Raw genomic sequence first — 5,781 nt, 5'->3', positions numbered from 1 at the left:
ATATTGGCTGTTTATTAGTACTTATAAAGCACATATTAATGCATTATTCTGCATGACCATATTCTACATCCCTTAATCATTCCCAATACCTAAACTTAACAACTACCTTACTAACTATTAATAAGTATCAGTAATTTAAAGTTTACTGAGGCAAAAGTCATAGTTATCATTTAGTTAATAGTGAAGATTGGACCCTAAACTAAAGTGTGACCGGCTGTTTTTATTGATAATCTTTTACTACATTTACTCATTTAATAAATTTGCATCTTGAACTTTAAAAATTCAGAGAAATTTAACAATATTTGGCATTTTTGCAAAGGTACGTCCATGTTGTGCACAGAGGGGTATTTGACCTGGAGGGGGGGCTTTCAGAAGATTTATTATTCCATGGCAACTCAAAGATGAATGTGAAGAATGTCAGGAAAACATAGAACTGGCCCATAAGAATGTTCAGGGAGTATAGCAAAGATGAACTGATAAAATACAGGGAAAACAGTTCTGGTGTGCAAAGTAGGAAGTTTGGGAAGGAAAAATAATAGGGGGCGATGAGTGGAGAAGATTAGGAGAGGGGGGATGGGAAAGCATGGGAGGCTTTGATAATATGGAACAAGACGCATATGGAGAAAGTTACTGAATGTTACCATGGGTGACTCTGTTCCAGATTCATAACTGATTTACACACAGAGCACCAGCAATCAGTACACTGCTTTCTATTGTGATAAATAGCGCTCTTTCATATACATTTCTATTAAAAACGTCTGTATGCCGTGAGTAAAATAAATTAAAGGGTGACAAATTTGCATAAAAGCCCAGAAAGTGTCCTGTGAAAGCAGAATGCTGCACTGAGCTATGCGTGTGATTGCATAGTTTTTGTGTCTGCAGTAACTGGTTCAGATGCTCATACAGCTGTGGCACAGTTCTTATCTCCACGGCAACAGGCTGTGATGTAGGGGGAGCTGGGTAATGCAGTGATATTACACACTAAACTGTTGCAGTTCTGTATGTTCTATATATCAATGTATATATGCATGCCTCCAGTTTATTTAGCTAATTTCTGTATTACATTATAAACCTCTTCCAGCTTGCCCTTTTTTTATTTATAAATTGTATGCATTTATATATTATTTATTCATTGTCTTTTGGCTTAATGGTACACTTTAAAAATGTTATATTTGTAATCTAATAGTAATTTAGTTACTGACAATATCTGTTCAGTGGTCCTCATTTAACAAACAGGCGGAAAAGTAATCTCTTTTGGGTTCATAAGCGCTGCTTAGTGTTCGTCTCTCTGAGAAAATCATCGTTTGTCTTCAGTAAAGCCGGGGACACACTTAACGACTGTAAGGCCGATTATGAATGTAATTTGATACTTACGACTGATCATACCCAAATGCCCTGAATCAGAGACAGTTACGGTCAGTTGGTCTTTTGAAATATGTTTTAACTGTTTTTGTACAATGAAAGTCACTGAATGGACAAAACACACAGAGACATTTGGCTAAATATCTTTACGGAAAAAATGGGGTAGAAACAATTTTCACTCATTTCATTAAATATCACAAATAATTACTCAGAAATGGCAATGAAACTAAATTAGACTGAAATTGAATTTTCTTCTTATTTACAACTTTACAGTGTTCTCTTGTATTTCACAAAAGAAAGAAATGCATTGAATTTTAAAAAGGATTGTTTTCGAACAGGTTTCCTAAAACAATTGTTATTAGCCGGCCAAACTGGTGGTCCCGCCCCATTGGTTGGGAACAAAGAAAGCTTTTAGTGCAAAGTTCATGCTTTTCAAGGAAATCAACCTCGTGAGTGCCAATGCATATTAAGCCGAGAGCGTATTTTACTATCGAAAAAATTACACACCTCAGCTTGAAGTAGAACTGCTTTAAAACGAAAAGAATGAACACTTTAAGCTTCATCTATGGACGCATGGTGGCCATCCTCAGGCGTTTCCTTTTATCGCACCTCCCTCTATGCAGTGTAATCTCAGCACCTGCACAGTGAATAAACTAATAATCTTTCGCCTCTCAGCGACTGCAAAGTTTTTTTTTGTCTGAGCTCTTCTTCGGTAGCTCTTTCATGATATGACCGGTGGCTTAGGCGCTAGAACGTATTGCATGGCATCGGTGGGACGGCTAATGATGCAAACAACGGCAGTCATCCGTGTACCTCCTGACTGATTGGTTTCTTTGTGTACGGCCTCTCTAATGAGGCAGGCCCAGCTCACGACAGATATATAGGGCCATATCACTGCGTTACAAAGCAGTTATTGTCATTTATGCCACCATTAATGCCATGGGGAAGTGCTGCGCTTATACTTACGTTCACTCAGGTTTCTACGCACCATTGTCTCTATGCATTTCAGCTTCAATTAAGCCCTCCCACAAGGAGGTAATGGGCTTTCATGGGCCACTTGAGAAGCTGTGTGCAAACCCGGAGAGGACTGAATGAGAGCAGGGGCTCTCCGCTCCCGTCCCTCTCGGGGGAGAACCACCCACTACGCTCTCATCCATGGGGATGTTTCCAAGCCTATTCACCTGATGGCATTCCCCCGGTGAACCCTGGGACTTTCCACAACTCTCTCGATCAGGCCAAAGAGGCCGCATATCAGACGACGACCTGCTGGAACATTGGTACTTGGAAAGTTTTTAGAAAGCTCCATGTAATTAAGGTTTACACTTCTATCATCCATGCATTTTCATTTCATGTTATTTTTGTGTGAACAAAAGTGCATACATAACCAGTCAGATTCTACATCTAGCCTATAAAAAAAAAGCAAAAAAAAAAAAAAAAAATTAAGTATAATCTCAGGAAATGACATCATAAAGAGTACCCCTGACTGTGTATCAAGGTCAATAAGTCGCTTAAAATATCAGAAAACTTAAAGATGGTTCAGGTTGTAAATGTCTTGATATTTATGAATTAATAATAATTAATTATATTTATAATATATCACCATCATTATACATATATTATTAATGGCCGCTGATGATTACTGGATGAAGCTGCACAAAAATCTACCTTAATAGATATATTTGAGAAAAATGACTGCTTGGCTGCAGATGATTTTGGACATTTTTCAACCAGAAATGGACACCAATCAAAACATATTTACTTTCCTGCATGATTACTGCAGATAACAGAATATAATGTATTCCTTGAAGTATGTATTTACTTTTTCCTTTCTACCTTCCTTCCTTTATTAAGATGCTAATGTCAATAGGCTATATTGTTGCTATAGCAGCTGTCAGGTAGCCTAACTATAATTGTTCTGTTTATAAAAAGTAATTAATAAAAACAGTTAAAAATGTATAATATAAAACTGAAAATGGCATAAAAAGCTTTTCAAAAAACATTAAACCAGCATGAATACAAAATAGATTTCTAAGAGCTTGGCTTTTCCCCTCTTCTATGTTACTGACCCATGTAAGGGTGTCCTAATGAAGGCTGTCCCGGCGGGAGGAGAGGGCAGCGGGGCACGGTGTGGGCAGGATGGAGGGGCAGGGCTCCAGCCACTTTGATGTCTGCCGGTCCAGTCACGCCTGTCTGCTCCGCTCACGGCTCAGGGGACTCCGTGGGACTTCGCAGCCCTCTTTTAGACGGACCGGTTTGAAGTGAGGGACCCCCTGCCGCACACAATGAATGAACGCATACCTAGCTGACGGCCGTTTGTGCCGCGAGAAGAATGGCAGGAAGGGAAGAGAAGGGACGGGGGGTGAAAGTGCATTTGAACTTGGCCGATACCATCTGCAATTTCCTCTGACTCTGCGTTAGTCTTTCCATCAGCATATCTGCTGCTGTATTAGGACTTGCATTTTGTAGTCATTCAGAACAAGGGTTTTCTATTGCATACGATGAATAGCGCACGCACGCGCAGAGAAACGCATATATTCCGCGCCGTGTTTTGTAAAACACATGAGCCGACCACTTTTCGGTTCAGTCCCAGACTTTGACTTCCAGCATGGTGTAGTTTCTGACTCTCCGACAATGCCGCCTCGCTTGGCTAACGCATTGTTCCGTGTGTGGGAACTTAGTTTCCTCCTATATTAATAAACAGGAGAGCCCCCTCCCCCTTTCACACACCCTCCCGTTTTCCCCTCACTTTCTGCCCACATAATAAAGACTCTTATAATACGAGAAAGGAGGGTAGGGAAGGAAGAAAAGAGGAAGAAAGTTGTGCACTCTTAACACTTCAATGGAGCCCCGTACTGCAGCACACACACATCTCTGCCTCTCGGGCTGCTTTTGACAAAGGACAAGGGAAATGCACAGATCAAAGCCGCACAGCGCGAACCACACACAGCTCCACTATATCGCCCCCCTCTCTCTCTCTCTCTCTGTGTGCATGGGGATGAATATACAGTCGGCTCGGGCAGATCTCTATTGCCCTTGAACAGTCCCAGGTGAGGGCAGCATCCATTTCCCGAAAAGAAAAAATACCTTGTTTGCATGCGACTTTGGCTAAATTAAACCTTTTCAAAAAGAATTTAAAGTAAATTAAATTGAAATAAACACTAAATTAGCCCAGCAGTTAAACGACTGCAAAATTATCTTAGCACTTGAAAGAAAAAAAAGTATTTCAGACTAATTAAACCCAACAAATCATTTGTTTGTCCTTGTGGATCATATGATCTATAATTAAAGAGAAACAAACAGCAGGAAAACGGCTTTATGATGCAGAAAATTCCAATCAAGGACTATATTTTTTCTTTTTAAAGATTTTTTTTATTTTTTTGAAAGTCTGTTATGGCACAAATAAAATATTCAAGAAATGCAGTTTCACAAATAAACAGTTAGATAATATCACACGAATACTGAATAATTACAGAGAAGTGAGTTAAATTCTTGCAATTATGAAATATAATTTTCTTGCATATACACATTGGCTAGATATATAGGCTACAATGTTGGTATTCGTCTATACAGTTTGAATATCAGAGTTTTATTCAATCAGCGAGACCCAAGTACCCATTTATCAACACCAAAATAGAAAAAAAAAGGTTATTTTGATTACATTATACTGAATATCAATTAAACAATCATTTTAAATAAAGTGGACATTGCTGCAATACATTTTTTAAAGCAACTGCAACTGTGAGTGAAAGACCAAGTACAAAATAACTAAGACTCAAGAACTTTTAAATGTTTTGTCAATCGCAAATTTTTACTGATCTGCATGGAATTAATAGTCATTTCTGTTATCTAGAAAAAACAAAGTCTGATCTGGAGTTGTACTGTAACGTGATGAATTCATCTTGCGTGGCAGGACTCCAAGTCTGTTTAAAAATGGCACTCTTAATTCAACATGGTGATGCATCTCCTGCATATTTGCTTGTTAAAAAAGAAAGTGCTGCTAGGCTTGGAATCCAATTCCAGAGAACCTATTTCTGGATCTGGAAATAGCCGTAATCTGCTATTTATAGCCAAGCACAGAAAACACATTCAGATTCCTTCTTGATGCATGAAATCACACTGCCACATTTCACTTTAAATGAGGGAGAGTGACATCACCGTCTCCGACGAACACACAGCAACGTTCAGCTCAACAGTTTGTAACACTTTCAGGTAAAACAGAGCGACAGAATCGTTGTGTGCTTTTCACGGTGATTTAGCAGGATATAACTAGTGGCTAAATGAGAAATTTGAAGAGAAACATCTGTGTTTTTCAATGTTGAGATGTTTTGTTTTTTGTGTTTCTCTCCATCCGAGTATAAACATCTATAACACTAAGGAAGTCATGCTGGTGACAAATGAACAGCTCAAAACAAACGCTCT

This window comes from Rutilus rutilus (assembly GCF_951802725.1).
Source record: "Rutilus rutilus genome assembly, chromosome: 9".
Lineage (NCBI taxonomy): Eukaryota > Metazoa > Chordata > Actinopteri > Cypriniformes > Leuciscidae > Rutilus > Rutilus rutilus.
Note: the sequence above shows the minus strand (reverse complement) of the source record.